We start from the raw sequence: 19579 nt of genomic DNA, 5'->3' as shown, positions 1-19579 counted from the left end.
ATGCCTAACCAACTGCACCCTTCCAGGCCTTGTTCACACTGATACACAGAGTAGTTGTGCAGTAATTTCAAAATATAACCCAGATTCTGTAGTCAGACAGACCTAGGTTTGAATCCTAAGTAAGCTATCTACCTGCTGTGTTCCCTGAGATAAGATGCTTGATCCACCCAAAACTCAGGTTTCTCATTGGCACCTGCTTCCTGGATGAATGTAGCAATGAAATGCCCTAGTGTGAATCAAACCCTTAATCAGCGGTGGCTTACAGAAGTAGTCATGTCTAACGAAGCACTAAGGAGTGCTGCAGGGTGGTTGTTTAGAAGACTGGAGATATCAATATGCACAAATCAATATGGAAAAAAAAAAAAAAAAGCCCTTATCCCTCCATCAGAGTTTTCTAGGGCGGTATCTGGAGGTTCTCTTGTATCCACAGCCCCAGCTGTGGATATGAGTAGTAGTTATTAACTCTAGGGAATGCAGACTGAGGGGGGGGGGGGGCATCTTTATAGCCGGGCAGAGGCTGCCAGTGAGAGAGCCGTGGGTCAGGTGCAAAACAGCCGCCCTGCGTCAACTGATCTGGGCTCTGCTCCTTTCTACTCTGTCTTTCCGAGCTGAGTGTCCTGTTAAAGAGAACGGTTTTCTTTTCTTTTCTTTTTTAAAATTTTTTAAATTTATGTTTATTTATTTTTGAGAGAGAGAGAGAGACAGAGCGTGAGCGAGGGAGGTGCAGAGAGAAAAGGAGACACAGAATCCGAAGCAGGCTCCAGGCTCTGAGCTGTCAGCACAGAGCCTGACGTGGGGCTCGAACCCATGAACCGTGAGATCATGACCTGAGCTGAAGTCGAATGCTTAACTGACTGAGCCGCCCAGGCCCCCTAAAGAGAACAGTTTTCTAGTGAAAAGAGCAGTCTTCATATATAAATATGTTGTTTTAAGATACAACAATCGTGACATTTCTAGAGGACAATCTGGCAGCATGCGTCTGAAGCCTTAAAAATAGGGGCGCCTGGTGGCTCAGTGGGTTAAGCGTCCGACTTTGGCTCAGATCACAATCTCGTGGTCTGTGAGTCTGAGCCCCGCGTCAGGTTCTGTGCTGACAGCTCGGAGCCTGGAGCCTGCTTCCGATTCTGTGTCTCCCTCTCTCTCTGCCCCTCCCCTGTTTGCACTCTGTCTCTCTCTCTAAAAATAAAAGCATAAAAAAAAATCTTTTTAAAGAAAGAAAAAAGAAAATCTTGGGGCACCTGGGTGGCTCAGTCAGTTAAGCATCCGATTTCAGCACAGTCATGATCTCACGGTTCGTGGGTTCGAGCCCCATCAGGCTCTGTGCTGACAGCTCAGAGCCTGGAGCCTGCTTTGGATTCTGTGCCTCCCTCTATCTCTGCTCCTCCCCTGCTCATGCTCTGTCGCTCTTTCAAAAATAAATAAACGTTAAAAAAATAAAAATATATAGATCTTTCAGGGGCACCTGGCCAGCTCAGTTGGAGGTGCATGGGGCTCATGATGTTGGGGTCTTGAGTTCAAGCCCCACACTGGGGGTAGAGATTACTTTTTTTTTTTTTTTTTTAATTTTTTTTTTTTAACGTTTATTTATTTTTGAGACAGAGAGAGACCGAGCATGAATGGGGGAGGGTCAGAGAGAGGGAAACACAGAATCTGAAACAGGCTCCAGGCTCCGAGCTATCAGCACAGAGCCCGACGCGGGGCTTGAACTCACCAACCGCGAGATCATGACCTGAGCCGAAGTCGGCCGCCCAACCGACTGAGCCACCCAGGTGCCCCTACTTTTTTTTTTAAGTTTATTTATTTATTGGGGGGAGGGGCAGAGAGAGAGAGAGGGAGGGAGAGAGAATTTCCAGCAGGCTTTGCACTGTCAGCAGAGCCTGACTCAGGGCTCAAATCCACAAACCGTGAGATCATGACCTGAGCCCAAATCAAGAGTCAGACACTTAACCAACTGAGCCACCCAGGTGTCCCAGGGGTGGAGATGACTTAAAGAAAAAAAAAAAAAAAATAGACCTTTTGATTCCACTGTCCACTGAGACGAATTTATCTTGAGAAAATAAAACAAGTGAATAAAGGTAGAATTTTGTTGCTCATGACGAAAAATTTAAAACAGCCTACATGTCTAGCTAGAGGGGATTAAACAAATCATAGAATTCTTTGTTTATCTCACTATGTCTAGACAAAAAATGGTATAAATTGTCCAATGAAATGTTGTATAGAAAAGAGCGGTGCGTATATAAAAATCTTTATATTCTATGATCTTGTTGTTGGAAAAAGCCTGAAAGTATATACTCTATACATTGAAAATATGAACAAACAAATGTCAGAATATGAGTAGTAGTCATTAACTCTAGGGAATGGAGATAATGAATTTTTTGTATGCTAATTTTTCTACAAAGGAATATGATTAAGTAACAAAAGCCAAAGGTTATTTAGATGTGTCTTTAGCTACTTTTTATGTTCTATCAATGCTCAAAGTAATCTGCTCAACTCTAGAGGGACCTGGGACCGGTGGCCAGGAGTCAGGGAACCTTTGTTGTATTGTGTGTGACCTTTAGCAAGCTGTCAGGAGTGAGAGGGTATTTGTACCCACTTTTTACTAATGGACACAGACACATAGAAAGGACCCCCTCTGTGTCCAAGAGCCCACAGCTCATGGTCCCGGAACTGGATTGGGATTTTGAACACAGATTTCATTCCTTCCTTCTTTCCCTCCTCCCTCCCTCCCTCCCTCTTCCTTCCTTCCTTCCTTCCTTCCTTCCTTCCTTCCTTCCTTCATCCCTCCCCTTCCCCTCTCTCTTTCTTTTTAAGTAGGCTTCATGCCCTACTTGGAGACAATTACAGGGCTTGAACCCACAAACCGTGAGGTTATGACCTGAGCCAAAACTGAGTTGGGTGCTTAACCAACTGAGCCATCCAGGCGCCCATAAAGTATTTTTAAGCAATCTCTACACCCATTGTGGGGGCTTGAACTCCTGACCCCGAGATCAAGAGTCGCATGCTCCACGGACTGAGCCAGCCAGGCTCCCCTGAACACAGGTTTTCTGATTCCCGGTCCAGGATCTTCTATACTACGTGACAGCCACCACTGCCCGAGCCTTGTCGCTAAATGACAGGGTCAGAATACAGTCCTTCCCACCGAAAATATTCAATGTCCACAAGAAATTGCCTCCCTGCCCCCATCATGCCCGATGCATCACAGGCCCAAGCAGTTGGTGTGTGTGCCCTGTTGGTCGGATGCCAGCCTTCGGCAGGCTGGCGGGACTCCAGGCCGGGGTTTGGAGAACTCTGGTCTGCCCATGGCCATCTCGAGGGGGAGGAAGGGCTTTCTGGCTGGCTGCCTTGCAGAACCGGGCAAGAACTGCCCGCGAAGGCTGGCGGAGGGCCGGGAACTCGTTGTCTTCCCTTTAAACAGACACAGGCTGTCTGTTGAGATGCTGGAAACATCTGACCTTTTGCAGAGCATCTCAAGAGTTGTCAGGGAGGGCCAGAGGGAGGTCCCTCCCTTTCTGTAAATGCTTTAACCCTTTGAACACGGCACTGAACAACAACAGAGAAACAGAGGAACTAGAAGGATTTGTTGCACCTGTTTTCCTTTTGGGGGGTCAGTAATGGGCAGATCACCCCTGGAGACGTAGACATGTAGCCCATTTTCTCAGTTCCTGGTCTCGGGGACAAGAGGCCCAGAGGGAGGAGAGGTGTTGAAAGGGGGAACAGGCAGCCCCACAAGCTCAGGGCAAAAGGCCCCCTGGAGGCTCCCACGCCCCACGTGAGAACAGGAGCAGTTCTGCACTTTTTTTTTAATTAAAAAAAATTTTTTTAACGTTTATTTATTTTTGAGGGCGGGGGGGGGGGGGAAGGGCAGAGAGAGAGGGCTGAGCCGTTTGCACAGAGCCCGACATGGAGCTTGAATGCACGAACCGTGAGATCATGACCTGAGCCAAAGTCGGATGCTTAACCAACTGAGACACCCAGGCACCCCAGTTCTGTCCCCCCTTTGACTGACTGGTTAATGTATTCCTTCACTCATCCTACAGAGGTTTGTAGGGGGCCCGCCATGTGCCAGGCACTGTATGAGGCTCTGGTGACACCAGCATACCCAGATCGGTATGTCCCATGCTCGTTTCATGGGGGAGTAGACTGTGAACAAACAATGCCAAGCACAATTACCAAACGCAGTAGGTAAGTGCTGGGAGAAACAGATCAGCAGAGCGGGACGGGGGGGGGAGCGGATTTAATCCCATCTGATGGGCAGATTTAATTTAGGGAGGTCTGGGGAGCTTTTCCGGAGGAGAGGATGTGAGCAGGGATCGAAGCTTTGCCACTTGAAGTTGAGCACAATGAAGAGCCTTCCCACCCCAGACCTGCAGTACCTAAACCCGCGTTTTAACACGAATTCTCCCACATGATCTGTGCACACACTAAAGCAGTGCTAAGGGCTGAACGAGGAGTTACCAGTCTAGGTCCAGCTGGAGACCAGAAGAGAACCTTCTAGGTAAGAGCCCTGGGGTGGGAAGGGGCTCACAGTGCAATGTGGAAGTCAAGGAGTATTTGTGTGTGTGTGTGTGTGTGTGTAATTTATTTTTTTTAATGGGAGAGATTTGAGCATATTGAAAAGCTTTTAGGAACAAACCAGTGGAGAGAGTGGGCGTGGGACACAAAGAACAGGGGAGGGGATGCCGGGAGGAGGAGCATTTCCTATAGGGCAGCTTGTCAATCTCAGCTGTCAGCTGGGGTCACCCAGGAGCTTGAGACAAGACTGATGTGGGCCTGCCCCCAAGGAGTCATATTTAAATGGTCTGTAGGTGGGGTGCCTGGCTGGCTCAGTGGGTAAAGCATATGACTCTTGATCTTGGGGTCTTGAGTTTAAGCTCTTATGTTGGCCGTAAGGCTTACTTCAGATAGATAGATAGATAATAGAAATATAGATAGATGATAGACAAACACATAGATAGATAGAAGGATAGATGAAAGAAAGAAAGAAAGAAAGAAAGAAAGAAAGAAAGAAAGAAAGAAAGAAAGAGAAAGAAAGAAAGAAAGAAAGAAAGAAAGAAAGAAAGAAAGAAAGAAAGAAAGAAAGAAAAAGAAAGAAAGAAAGAAAGAAAGGTGATAGATAGATAGATAGATAGATAGATAGCAGATAGATAGGCAGACTGCAGGTGTAGCCAGCTTTCCAATGATGGCAAAGTGCAGCCAAGGCAGAGCTCCTCCGCAGTGGTGGGGTAAAGGCCAGGAGAGAAAGTCCTGAAGAAGGTTGGAGGAAGAGGGAGCCTACCCAGCATCCAGGAGGGCCCTTCAGCTGGTTCTCCCATTCAGGAAGGGCCTCAGCTTTAGACTTTGGATATTACGGTCGAGTGTATCTGTACCTATAGCCATTGGATTTGCGTGGTCGTGTTGAAAAGCACTGACTGTTGTGCCTGAACATTTAAAATAGCTGCAGTTTTCGTAACCTGGCTTTGGCATGCTCTCTGTCCCAAGACCATCACCCTCTTCGTGAAAGTGGTCTGGGTCTCGCTCTCTGCAAATAGGAAAGAGATAAGGGAGACCCCCCTCTTCTGACTTCTGTTTTGCACGTTGGAAGCAGGGGGAGGAGGGAGAGGTGTTGTTGTAGACGGCGGCACAGAGAAGTGAGCAGAGAACCCAGTAGGACAGCGGGCAGCGTGCACTTGCCCCTGGACTGGCAGCGGAGCCTCCCCTGTGAATGAAGCTCCTGGCTACCGCTCAGGAAGAGGTAGCAGGAAGGTAGGGTCCACAGCCGATGCAGGGCTTTGGCCCAGCAGTGAAAATACGGCAGCAAGGGAGCTTGGGGAAGGTTGTTACAATGGTGAATCTAAGTTGGGTAGGGAGGGAATGGAAAAAGGGAAAGGCTAATGGGTCGGGAGAAGGCAGAGATGCTGGTGAGGTCCCAAAAAGGTGAGAGGGAGCGTGTTGAAGCAGAAAGTTGGAAGGAACAGAGATTGTGGCCAGGGAGAGAGATGCCTGACTTTGGGATCTTGGTGATGGAGCTGTTATTAATGTAAAAGGGAGGTGGTGTTGGGGTGAGGTGGGGGAGGTCCCTGGAGACCTGAGAAACCAGACGTAGGACGTATCTTCCATGTGGACGCCGAAGTCACCCAAGACAGAGACAGGGCTCTAGTTGGAAACAAGGATGGGGAGCCATGTGCCGAAGTGTCCAGCAACTACAAGGGAGCGGCCAACCTTAAGGCTTTTGCCAGAGGTTGGAAGAGTGTGGTTCAGGAGGAGCACGGGGATGTGGTCGTAACATGTGTGGATGGAGTCCCACGTCCGGGGAGACCTGGGGAAGGTAGGGGAGGAGTGCAGGACGGAATGTAGTCAAGATGTAGGCCACTATGGGGATGCCAGTGAGCTGGAGAACAAAATCCATGAGGTTCAAGGTTTTTTGTCGAGGGCAGTTGTTCTCCAAGTGTGTTTCCTCTGCCTCCACCGGTGGCGTCACCTCATTACCTGGGAACTTATTAGATATGCAGATTTTCAGGTCCCACCCAGGTCTACTGAATCAGCTGGGTGGGGCCCAGCAATCTGTGCTTCAACGAGCTTTCTCCTGATTTTGATAGAGGCTCAAGTTTGAGGCCCACGGGACTCTAGCTTTGGGAAAAGTGGTTCCCTTGGCAGAAAAAAATAAAACTGAATTCCAAACCTAGCATCACATGAAAAAAGCGGACCTCATATGGATTAAAAACCTAAATGTGTCCAGGAAATTCTGAAGTTAACAATGTAAAATGTTGAAGAATATGTTGGTGACCTTGGGGCAGGAATGAACTTCTTGAAATTTCAAAAGCACAAACTGCAAAGCGAAAAGATGGATCAGTTCGATTAATCCCAATTAAAGATTTCTGCCCAATGATGGATACACTGACAAGGTTAACAGGTGGCAAGTTTGGGAGAATATATTTGTGACATCTAAAGCTGACCAGAGGGGGCGCCTGGCTGGCTCAGTCAGTAGAGGTGCAACTCTTAAACTTGGGGTTGTGGGTTCGAGCCCCATGTGGGGGTTAGAGATTACTTAAAAATAAAATCTGTAAAGCTGACAAGGGACTAATGTCTAGATTCAGAATATGCCACAAACTTCTGCAAGTCAATAAGAAAAAGATGGGACTCAAATGGGGGAAAACAAAGATGTAAATAGGTGATTTACACAAGGAGAAATATAAAAGGCAATACACATAGGAGATGTTAAGATGTATTAGAAATCCAAGAAACACAGGGCCGCCTGGGTGGCTCAGTCGGTTAAGCGTCTGACTTTGGCTCAGGCTGTGATCTAAAGGTTTGTGAGTTCAACTCCTGTGTTAGGCTTTCCTGCTGTCAGTACAGAGCCTGCTTCAGATCCTCTGTCCCCCTCTCTCTGTCCTCCCTTGCTTGTGCTCTCTATCTCTCTCTCAAAAAACAAATAAATGTTAAAAATAAATAAGCAAGTAAATACACATTAAAAAAAAGAAATCCAAGAAATACAAATTAAAACAGTTGTTAGCAATGTTAGTCATAGGAGCCCATACCTCCTAAACTAAGAAACAACCCAAATACTCATCAATAGATGAAACAAATTAGTATTCATACAATAAATACTACTTCATGATATAAAAGAATGAATTACTGATACAACCCTGGACCTCTCGAAAATATTATGCTGAGTAGAAGCAGTCCCACACAAATGAGGACATACTCTATGGTCTCAGGGGTCCTCAGCTGGTGAGCTTGTGGAGAGGGTGGCCTGTGGCCCCAGAGCAAGTCATACCCTATGAATGATGTCAAAGAGATTCTTGTCAGGTAGAGAAGCAAGAAGACATTCACTGTAGAGTTATTTTCAGGGTTGGGGAGTTGTAGACAATTTGGGTGTCCGTTCCTGGGGACCTATACAGATAAAAGGTGGATGGATACTTTGGGGTACCCTGCAGCAGCCAGGAGCAGTCGATTAGATGTACCCACAGCAGCATGGATGGGTCTGAGAAATAAAAAAACTAAGAAACTGAATGAGGTATATAACAAAATGTCATTTATGTAAATTAAAAATGCAAAACAATCCAAGTGGGAAGGAGCCAAAGACATGAATAGACATTTCGCCAAAGACATGAATAGACATTTCACCAAAGAAGAGATATGGATAGCAAATTAGTAATGAAAAGACATTCAACATCATCAGCCATCGGGGAAATGTAAATTAAAACCACAACGAGCTGTCACTATACAGCCATTAAAATGGCTGAAAAATAAAACAGTGATAACACCAAATGCTGGCAAGGATGTAGAAAAACTGGAACCTCTATACATTCCTGATGGGAATGTAACATGGTACAGCCACTCTGGAAAATAACGTGGTAATTTTTTATAAAACTAAACATGCACTTACCACAAGACAGTGGCAGCCTTGGAGCATAATAGCCCAAAGAAATGAAGTGTTCATACAAAACCTGTACGTGAACGTTCAAATCAGCCTTATTTGTAATAGCCCCAAACTGGAAGCAACCCAACTAGCCTTCGGGGGGGTGGATAGTTGCACCCTGGTATACCCATGCCATGGACCACTACTCAGCAAGAAAAAGGAAAGAACTATCAATATATAAAACAACCTGAATGTATTGTGAGGGCATTATGGTTGGTAAGAAAAGCCATTCTTAAAAGGTTTCATTTATCTAACATTCTTGAAATGACAAAACTATACAGGTGGTGAAGAGATTAGTGGTTGCCAGGGCTCAGGGACCAAGTGGGGGAGGGCATGTGACCGTGAAGGGTGCTACGAAAGGAGATCCTCTGTGGTGCTGGAACAGTTCTGTATCTTGACTGTGGCGGTGACTACACAAAGGCATTCATGGGGTCGAATAGTGTAAAACTATGCACACGTACGCACACACACACAAATAAGATCATTATAATAATTGGTGAGAACTGAATGGTAAGGTCTGTCCTCTATTTAACAGTATTATAAGGATGTCAGTTTCTTTGGTTTGGATGTTGTACTACAGCTGTGTAACACCACCGTCGGGGGAAGTTGGGGGAAGTGTTCACAGGACACTGTGTACTATTTTTGTCACTTTCTGTGAGTCTATGATTATTTCAAAATACGAAAGTTTCTTAAAAAGCATATGCATACCATTCTACAATACATTTTGCAAGAATGCATAGGAACAAAGGCATGTATATTAAACACCTTAGTAGCCTGCGGGGTGGGGAGGGGAGGGAGGGGGAGGAGGAGTGCAGCGGATAAAAGGAAATGAACAGCTACATTAATCAAGGGACCATGTGCTGACCAATGGGGACCTTGTGCTGGGAACCGAGGTGATTAACTCAGGGCTTTCTGCACCTGAGGTCCCACAGCCAGGAAAGGGAGTGGGAGCGGGGCAGGCGGATCACTAACATTAAAGATAAGGTCTTTTCTCAATGCATTAAAGATGTTTCCCTTTTTTTCATTAGAAGGCTGGAAGAAGGTTGGAGATGAGGAGGCGGGGAAGGGGGATGGGGAGAAGGGGCAGAAAAAGGAGGAGGGAGAGGAAGTTAGAAGGGATGGTAGAGACAGAAAAGGAAGGGAGGGGAGGTGGTGGGGAGCATCCCTTCCCCGAGGGCTCAGGGCTGGTCTGGGGACCAAATGGGTCACCGTTGCCTAAGCCCTCTGGAGCTCTGAGGCCCCATGGGGGAGGCCTGGACTCCAGGAACTCCTCCGCTCGGCCCTGGCTCAGCAGGATGCAAAGTGCTCTTGGTGCCGGTGGTGGGATTTTAGCACCTCCTCCTGCCCCGCCCCCCACCTTGTTGGGAAGGCAGCGCTCCTAAGACTAATGAACACGGTTTAAGGTCTTGCACAAATGAACTGCGCTACCTTCGCTGTCAATGCAGCACGTTTTACTACTAAGTGGAGACTATGAGGAGGAAGGAAGAATACAAGACAAAAGGAAATTATTGAGGAAGTATATAGAGGTTTATTGATAAGGATGCTCATAGCACATTACTTACCAAAATGAACAAATTGGAAAGGAGATAGATACCCAGTAGTAGACCTGGTTAAAAATTGCATGCTACATTCACATGATAGAATACATTAAAAATAAAGCTATGTCGGGGCGCCTGGGTGGCTCAGTCGGTTAAGCGTCCCACTTCGGCTCAGGTCATGATTTCACGGTTCGAGGGTTCGAGTCCCGCATCGGGCTCTGTGCTCAGCCAGCTCGGAGCCTGGAGCCTGCTTCAGATTCTGTGTCTCCCTCTCTCTCTGCCCCTCCCCCACTCACACTCTGTCTCTCTCTCTCCTTCAAAAATAGATAAACATTTAAAAAATAAATAAAAATATGCAAGGATTTTTTTTTTTTTAACGTTAGAGAAAAGTGTCTGTGATATACTGTCATCCTAGGAGAAATCACAAAAGAGTATGCACGGAATAATCCTTTTACTAAAAGTTTTAAATGTAAACTATGCATAGAAAAGAGCTAGGACAGTCACCAAAACAGGAACACCAGTAGACTTAAGATTTGTGCACTTTATTACATACAAATTAAATCTTTATTACATAGAAATTAAATCTGAGCCTGGGTGGCTCAGTCGATTGAGCGACCAACTCTTGATTCCGGTTCAGGTCATGATCCCAAGGTCATGGGATTGAACCCCAGGTCTGGCTCCCACAGAGCTGAGCGGCAAGCCTGCTTGGTATTCCCTCTCTGTCTCCCTCTGTCCCTCTCCCCCACTTACATACACTCTCACTCTAAAACTTAAAAAAAACTTTAGAAAATATTAACCCTGGTGGTCTCCAGGCAGGTGAAATTATGGGTATTTTTCATTGTGTTTCTGTTTTCCATCATTTTTGCAGTAAGTATGTGTTCACTTTTGTAGACAGACAACAAAATAACCACTCTATCTTTTTATGGGGGGGCACTGTCGGCGGGAGTCCGGCCGTCCCTTTGAGGGAAGACAAGGGAAGAGGTCAGAGGAGCAGTGCGCAGGCACTTAGGCCTGGCCTGGCCTCACCTGAAGGGGGAAAGGCTGGCACTTGTCTTCCTGTTTCCCCATCCCCTTGACCAGCCAGCTCTGGCCGGCTCAGCCACTTACACTCCCAGAACTGGTTATTTCAGGAACCGCCCTGAGAACTGCTGTTACTTTCCTGGAAGACAGGACAGCCAGGATGCAAGGGCTGGAGAGGGACGAGCCAAGGTCACTTGATAAATGCTGGGTATTTATAACCGTGTCTCTCACCCCTCCTGCAGATCTCGTTTCTTTTCGTTTCCCTTTCACAGCGTGGCCCAAGGCAGGTCAAGGGACGCTGCGAGCAGTATTTACCGCGGGCAGAGGCGTGGGTGGTTTCGTGGAGGGTGGCTCTGCGCTGGGCTCTCACTTGCCTCTCGTTGGAAACAATACTGCCATTATTGAGAGCTGACCATGCGCCAGGTGTGTGCCTACATAAATGCACTTCTCACCACAACCCTGTGAGGTCTCCACGGTACTGATGCCCACTCAGAGAGGTTAAGGATCCCGTCCTAGGTAACACAGCCAGTTAGCTGGTCGTAGATCTGGGACCCCAACTCCCGCCTGTCGGTTTAGCTAGTGAGCCCGTCCCAGGCGGGGCCCAGGACAAGCGAGGCCTGGCTTCCCAAGGTCAGGGAGGGCGCAATTCCGCGGCCCCCGAAGCCCCCGCGGCCTCCTTGGGCTGACGAGCTGTAAGTGGAGGCATCCCGACCGGGGGAGACGGGTACAGCGGCGAGTCTAGAGTGACCGTCCCCGCCCGGGGGCGCGTGGCAGTGGCAGGGCCCCGCTGGGCAGCGGGCGATCCCCGAGGGCGCCTCCCGACAGTTCCCATAAACAGGGGCGGGGCGGGGCGGGGCTTGGCCGCGGCCCCGCATTTCCGGGGACGCCGCGCGGGACGGAGGTGTTCGGGGGGTCACTCCGCGTCCGCGGGCAGTGCGTCGGCCCGGCCGGGCAGGCGGGGCGAGCCTGAGGGCGACTGGGGAAGAGGAGCCGCGGCCCAGAGGTGGCCCTGCCGTGGGCGGTGGTCGCGCGGGGGCCGTGACCCTCGCAGGTAGGCGCAGGGGGCGGGGCGGCGGGGAGCCGCGGGCCCGGGAGGGGGCGGGCCCGGGCGAGACCGAGAGGCCGCCGCCGCCCCCGCTTCCCGCCGGGCCCCTCTCCCGAGAGGGCGCCACCTGCACGCTCTGATGGGCACTGGCGCCGGCCACTGGGGGAGCGCGTTGCCATGGCAGCGCCGGAGGCTGGGCCCTCGTTCCCATGGCCACCCGGGGCCTTTGCGCGGAGGCCTTTTAATCGGTGTCTTACTCCTGCTCCCCTGCTCCCTGCTCCCAAATCTGGAGTGGAAAGAGAGGCAGGAGCGCTGGCGGGAGGGAAGTCGTTTGGGATTTGGAAAAAGCCCGGGTCCCTCCTCAGAATGGAAGTCGTTGGGGCCTTTGAGTTAGGGTTTTTGTCATGGCTGTTTCTGAGTGACACGTGGATGTGGGGGTTAGGAAGGAAAGACGGTTGGTTGGGATCCTGGAAATGAGGCGGCTCTGGTGGCCACTGTGCCGTCATTCCGGTCTGGCAAAAAGACCCGGGAGCTCTGGATCACCTGGGGAAGGTCGTGAGCCCACTGCTCACGTTTCCTAACACGAATGTGAGTAGGTAATTTGATTTATGAGTCACAGGATTCTTGTAAGCGTCCAATGCCACAAGAGCGGCGAAGCTCGTGATTCAAAAGAAGTTGTTTCCGATTGATGCTTTATTTTTATGTTTTTACGTTTCATTTATTTAAGTAATGTCTATACCCAACATGGGGCTCGAACTCATGACCCTGAGATCAGGAGTCACATGCTCCACCGACTGAGCCAGCCAGGCGCCCCGCCCCCCCCTCCCCGTTGATGCTTTAGAACTGGAAGAGGTTTAGGAATCCATCTGATTCCATCTTCTCATTTTCGTAAAAGAAACTGGACCCAGAGAAGTTAAACTACTTCCCAGGATGACAGTGGGTTGGGAAGGTCACCGTTTGAACCCTGTATCCTGACTTGCAGGCCCGTGGTTGTCGCCTTTGGTGGTTATTTTACTGAAGCTCGGGGAAATCTGGGATACGTGTCTTTGCAAGCCAGGGCTCAAGCTTTTGTTGACAGGTGGTCCAAAGATGGACCACGGAGGCTGGAGCCTTGGGGAGACTGGAAAGAGCTGCTCTCTACCTCGTGCATGTAGGTCCTGTGCCTTGGGCTCATGTTTTAAAGCGATATCTGACATGATTGCCTGAAATAAACCTCCAGGAGCCAAGCGTTCAGCAGCTCTCCAAAATACCATGTCTTTTGAAGCCAACAAATCTGTTCAGACAGATGAGGAAGAAACCCTTTGGCTGCCCTAAAGCAGGGAAGTAAGACTTCCCACATCAGTGAAGTGCTTTTTCCTTTGAAAAGCCTGAGAGGAGGGTGGGAAAAGAGATCCAGGAAGGAACACTTGAATGAATCATTTGGAAGTGATTCGAGGCAGTCAGCTAGAGCAGAAAACTCATTTGTTCATTTATTAAACATTTACTGGGTACCCGCTGCTTCTCAGCTCTGCGCTGGGGCTCGAGATTAAAAACCTGAGTTAGGCAGGCCTGGCCCCTACATTCAAAAAGCTTGTAGAAGAGATGGCGAGAGAGGGATGCAATGTGTCGGTGAGCGTTTCACTACAGCACAGCGAGTGCCTTTTTGGAAAAGTGAGCACAGTGCAGCAGGAGCCCAGAGGGGCAGCTCCGGAAATCAGCTGAAAATATCCAGGAGTCTAGCCTGCGCCTCCTGGGAGCACTTCTGGGGTTCTGCCAAGGGGGCCCTGGCTGATACCTTTGTTGGGAGACAAAGGAAGGAGTGAGTGAAAGTGTCTGGACAAATGTGGACCAGGATGGGTATTCCCTGGAAAGAACAGTTTAAGGGATCCTGGTAAACTGTAAGCAATATGAAGGCAGCAACCATGTCAGTTTCCTTCAGTGTCATCAGCGCTGACAAGTAGCACGTGTGCAAGAAATACTTTGTTGAGTGAATGAAAGGAGGGAAGGGAAGAGGGAAGGAAAAGGGGAGAGAGGAGGAAGGGAAAAGGACAGTGGCTTATATTATCAAGAGGAGGATAGCTGTACCTTGAGACAAAACCCTGGTTGCAATTCTAACTATAGGTGGAACTTGGCTTCACGTGGGAATAGTTTGCCAGACAGTTCGTGTCAAGGTTATAAAACTACTTCAGAATGGGATATAATTTCTTCTTACCTGATAAAGGCTGATTTTAGAAGGTCCCTGTGTCTGCAGATTAGCACATCTCGTGGAAATGGTTCTTTTTTGTGTGCGGGGAGGAGGGTTTTTTATTATTATATTTTGTTTTATTTTAGAGAGAGAGAGTATAAGCAGGGGATAGGGACAGAGAGAGAGAGAGAGAGAGAGAGAGAGAGAACCTCAAGCAGGCTCCATGCTCTGGGCAGAGCCCAGCACTGAGCTCGATCCCACGACCCTGGGATCATGACCTGAGTCAAAATCAAAAGTCGGAGGCTCAACCAGCTGAGCCACACAGGTGCCCCAAGGGAATAGCGATCTTTTTAAAATCAGAGGAAAGCTCTGATCCCTCTCACCAGAAACGACGTTTCATTGTTGGGGTTCTCAGCTCCCTGAAGCCCACCCTTGGGGTTAAGGGGCCCCCCCGCTCTGCTTTGCTGCTCATAGGCTGTAATGAAAGAACTAAGGCAACACTTATAGAACAAGCTCCTGGGAAGATCAAGGTGGGTCTGCTCTCATTCAGGGGGTTTATGGGGTCCCTGTGGAAAGCGCAGCTGGGGGAGCTGGGGCAATGCCTACGCAGCTGGGTGGTCCAGGCCCCAGGCCCAGGGCCCTCAGAATCCCTCCTCTGCTTGGGACAAGCTGGGCCCCCTGGGAGCCTCATAGCGTACTCTAGCCCAGGGCTTACTCACAATGCATCAGTGGTTTTGCCGGGGTCATGGGCTGGGTGACTGGTATGCCAGATAACTGTCCAAGCACGGATCTTTGCTTTCTGTGATGTTGTCTCCTGACACCACTGCTTTAGGGTGTGGTGGGTGGGTCCACCTCCCTCCCCCCCGGGCAAAGCAGGGCAATGGTGCGGCCTTTGGAACTGCAGGTAATCAGTGGAAGCCACCGGTCCCTCCCGCATCACCCTGGTGGGCTTGCCTGCCTCGGTCCACCCTGCAGGAAGCACGGGAACCAAGAGCAAGGTCGTCTCTCTGGGGGATAACTGGGTGACCTGAGGCGACCGGGAGACCACAGGGGTCAAAGAGCCCCTCATCTTTGGGAAGGGAGAGCCTTAGGCTTCTGGAAAGGAGGTTAGTTCCCTGGGGTGGAGGAAGGGCGCTGGCCCGGGCCTTCTCTCCCTTCGTGGGCCGGTGGCCAGGAGTCTGGAGCCCAGAGTGGGATTCAAGGAGGAAGAACTTGGTTGCAAATGGGGAAATGGATTCCTGACTTCTTGGGATCTGGGGAAGGGAGGGGCCCCAGGCCTGACAAGTCAAACTGGAAACCAGACTTCCCTAGATCTTTAGAACATCTACCTCCCACCTATGAGTGGCCACAGTGGTTTCGGAGAAGGAGGGTCCCTGTGCCCCTTCCGGGTGGCAGGTACCAAGCGTCCCCCAGGCCCTCCGGGCCCCCTGTGTGAGCAGGCCCGCAGGCACAGGCACACAGCCCCTCCTGAACTTGTCGGGGGCAGGGCAGCGACAGTGGTAACTTCATGTTCTCCCGTGTCAGGACTGGGACAGGTTGAGCCCTGCTGGTTGCACCACAGCCCCGTGGGGCAGGGGATCCCCTCCCAGGGAGTGGCCGACTCAGGCCCCAACAGGCCCCAGCGGGGCTGGCACCGGAGCAGGTGGCAGGCTTTTTGCCACAGCCGGCGCGGCCGGGGCCTGGGCTGGGCGGGCCAGCTCCTTCCCCCTCCGAGAGGTGCAGCCTCGGCTCTGGGCTTGCAGGAGGCAGCTGAGCCCCATGGGAGAGGCCAGAAAGGGGGTCCTCGGGCCTGCGCACATAAGGTGGTTAAAAGTAACCGAGGTCGTGCCAACTTTCAGGTAGACCGAGGCGAGCTGCCCCCATAAGAGGCCTGGCTGTGTTCACAGACTATTCACCGAGTGCCGCGCTGCCGGTCACTTCGTGTGCTCGCTCTCCCGCCGAGCCCCGTGAGGTTCTGCTAGTGCTCCCGTCTCACAGCGGAGGAAGCCGAGGTGCAGAGACGTCGGCGTGGGGTGTGGCCGTGCCCACGGCCCACAGGGTAACGGGTGGGGCCGAGATTCTCCTTGGGACAGAAGAGCTGGCGTGCTTGGCCACTGGGTTCTAGCACTTAACCGGAGCCGGAGAGACCCAGGCACCGGTGGAGGGGTCCGACTAGAGCAGGGAACGGCCACGGGCCCACCGGCATTTTTTGCCAGACTCTGGTTAAAGGCTGCCTAGGGGATCCGAAGGCAGTGTTGGCGCCCACCCTGTGAGTGGCCTCAGCCACAGAGGCTGCGGCCCCCGGAGGATGCTCCCAGCCCCCAGGAGCTGGAGTCGTTGGCAGATTTGAAAGCACACGCAGGGTGTGCCGGCTGGTGTCGCTTCCTCATCCAAACGTATTGATGCCGCAGCTGAACCGCTGCCCAGCCCCCGGGGAGGTGCCCAGCCCCGGCAGGGGTGGGGGGTGGGGAAGCTGCAGCTGCAGGTTGGCACGAGAGGAGGGCCCAGGGCTACGAGGGGCTGGTGGCGGGGGGCCAAGGCCCCGGGGAGCTGGGCCGCAGCCAGTGCGTGTCTGTGAGGCCTGGCCGGGCAGCCTGCCAGCGGAACCCAGGATGGGGCGGAGCGCGGTGCCGCTCCGGGAGGGGCGGACGGGACCTCTGGGTTCAGGCTCCACTGGGCTTGGCGGGAGGCCCCTCCCCGTGGCCAGCAAACAAAGCAGTGACTCCCGGGGTGGAATTGTGGGAGCTGGAAAGCAAGGTTGCCCTGGGTGGGAATGAGAGCAGGAGGGCCTGGCCGCGGTGGGGGCGGGGGTGGGGGGGGCCCCCGGCGGGAGCCGTCGGTGCCCGAGGTCGTGGACCGCCTGCACCTGCGCAGGGGCCGTACCGATAGATGATTAATGAACAGTGATTGCTGGGGAAGCCGGCTGTGCCCTGGGCTGACCACCCCACTGCCAGCGCTTGCCCTGTGCCTGCGTCCCCTGCCGTTTCCCTCTGTGCTGAGTGGGTTAGAGAGGCGGTGGGCACGTGGGTTCGTTCGCTTTGTGTTTTTACCCGGGCTTCCCTTTATTTCCTCCTTCTCTTGTAGCCTTTCTTATTTCTCTTCATTTTCTCCCTCTTCTGTCGCTCTTCTCACTTTGTTCTTCCCCCACTTGATCCTACAGGTGACTTGGGGTTTTTCTGAGAGAGAGGGAGAGAGAGAGAGAGAGAGAGAGAAGGAGAGAGAGAGGCTCTTAAGCAGGCTCTATGCCCAGTGTGGAGCCCAGCTCGGGGCTTGATCTCATGACTGTGAGATGATGACCTAAGCCAGAATCAAGAGTTGGACGCTTAACCCGACTGAGCCACCCAGGTGCCCCCCCCCCCCAGGTTGTTTTGTTTAACCTTTTGGCCTCTTTGTGATTTTTTTCCCCCATGAGAACAGGTGTAAGATATGAACTTACCTACAGGAAAACACACATCTTTTTTTTTTTTTTTTTTTTTCGACAGAGAGAGACAGAGCATGAGCAGGGGAGGGGCAGAGAGAGAGGGAGATACAGAATCAGAAGCAGGCTCCAGGCTCTGAGCTGTCAGCACAGAGCCCGATGCGGGGCACGAACCCACAGACTGCGAGATCATGACCTGAGTTGAAGTCGGACGCTTAACCGACTGAGCCACCCAGGCGCCCCGAAAACACACACCTTAAGTGTACAACTCAAAACATTTTAACATTCGTATACACTTGGGATACCGGCACCCAGCTTGAGACAGAGAATATTTGGGTCATCCCTAAAGTTTCCTCGTCTGCCTATACTAGGCACGTGCCCCCTTGTCCGAACATCTCTCACCATAGAGGAGTTTTGTTTGGCCCCTTGATGTGTATTCCCACGCACCGTTTACCTTTCATTTGTGCGTTTTTGTCCTTCTCGTGTATGTGTGTGTGTGTCTGTGTGCTAGAGAGTGGGCGAGAAAGGGAGAGATTGAGAGGGAGGGAGAAACACAGAAGCAGAGAGAAGGGACCAGGGTCAGGATGGGAAGAGGAAGGGCCAGGGCTATGTGAGTGCGGATGGGGAAAGAGAGGTCCAGGCTTGACGACTTCATCTTGCTGGCAGTGGGCGGGGGTGGGGGGGGCCTACACAGAAGCATTGCTTTTCTCTTCTCTCTTTTTATGCTGTCTTTCCAAGCCGCCCCTGAGCTCTTTATAAACACCGATGTACTGGCCGAGAAAGACTTGCCTACGTCCAAGAGTGGCATAGGGGAGCAGGAGACACAGCGTTGGCTTGGGAACCACTCTTGAGCCCACAGGAAGTCAGCTCAAATGAGGTTTTTCTCAGTCCATCGTCCTCCTGTTTTTTCCAGCCTGGGGAGAACAAATTAGCATGCTGACGGAAGACAGGGAAGCCCACGAGGGCCGAGGGTGGGGTGTGGATTGGAGGGCACTTCTCCGGGCCAGAGTTGGGCCCCTCATTTTGTCAGCCCTACCAGAGCGCCGTGCTAGGCGGTGGGGGTTCCAAAGACAAGACTGGTCACTCTCCCCAAGAGGCTTGCCACCCAGTTGGCATAAGACGTACTTGAAGCATTTCGGCAGCCGTGAGCAGGGCATAATTAACCACCCGGCGAGGCCTCGTTAGCCCCTGCCTCCTCTCCTTGGGGATGAGCAGAACAGGCAGACAACCCTTGTGTTGCCAAGACACTAGGGCAAACCAGCCTTGCTGCCATTTGGGGAGCTAGGTGACACGGGGATTTGGGCACTCAACAAATACCAACTGAGCGCGTGCCGCTGCCCAGGCCCTGTTCTGGGTTAGAATGGTAGGCAGACGGTACAAGGAAATGCTGCACCGAGGTAGTTGGTACCTTGATGTCAAGATTTCTTGCAATTTTTTTTCATAATACTCTTGTGGATACTACGGAGAAGTGTGGGCTAAGGAGGGCACTTAGGACACAGCTCTTTGTTCAGCCCTCAAAGGATGTTGATCAGTTTCACCCTGATAGAGGTCTCTAGTGGCGCCGGGCTCTGCTTTTGGCCCCATCTTACCCAGTCCCCCCCCCCCCAAACTTCCAAAACACTAATACAAAAACACCTGTAACCTTTCTTTTCTTTTTAATTTATTTATTTTGAGAGAGAGAGTGAGAGAGCGAGCATGGGTGGGAGCACTCCGGGGGGAAGGACAGAGAGAGAGGGAGAGAGAGAATCCCAAACAAGCTCCGCACTGTCAGCACAGAGTCTGACATGGGGCTCGACCTCCCGAACTGTGAGATCATGACCTGAGCTGAAATCAAGAGTCAGATGCTTGACTGACTGAGCCGCCCAGGCGCCCCACACCTGTGACTTTTCTATGTTAATTAATGGTTAAAACTTTGTGACAGTTGCATTCACACCGTTTCTAACACCCACCCATACGCAGACAGCACACTTATTTTTGCTGAATCATGTGGAAGTAGGTTGCAGACATCATGACACTT

General features: G+C 51.2%; 1 protein-coding gene and 1 non-coding gene across 2 annotated transcripts in view; one reads left to right on the top strand and one right to left on the bottom strand.

Annotated features, from left to right (window-relative positions):
- The first annotated feature begins 11910 nt into the window (after positions 1–11910).
- The window catches only part of SEMA4B (semaphorin 4B), a 40650-nt gene continuing 32981 nt past the window's right edge, over positions 11911–19579 (top strand). Inside the window, exon 1 of the mRNA XM_058736536.1 lies at positions 11911–12007. The gene's annotated coding sequence lies outside the window, so the exon portion shown is untranslated. The remainder of the gene's footprint in view (positions 12008–19579) is intronic.
- On the bottom strand, positions 12738–12810 carry TRNAR-CCU (transfer RNA arginine (anticodon CCU)). Its single transcript has one exon. It is a non-coding gene; the product is annotated as a tRNA-Arg (tRNA).

Source organism: Neofelis nebulosa, chromosome 7 (assembly GCF_028018385.1).
Source record: "Neofelis nebulosa isolate mNeoNeb1 chromosome 7, mNeoNeb1.pri, whole genome shotgun sequence".
NCBI classification, from domain to species: Eukaryota; Metazoa; Chordata; class Mammalia; order Carnivora; family Felidae; genus Neofelis; species Neofelis nebulosa.
This window is presented reverse-complemented; position numbering and strand designations above follow the sequence as displayed.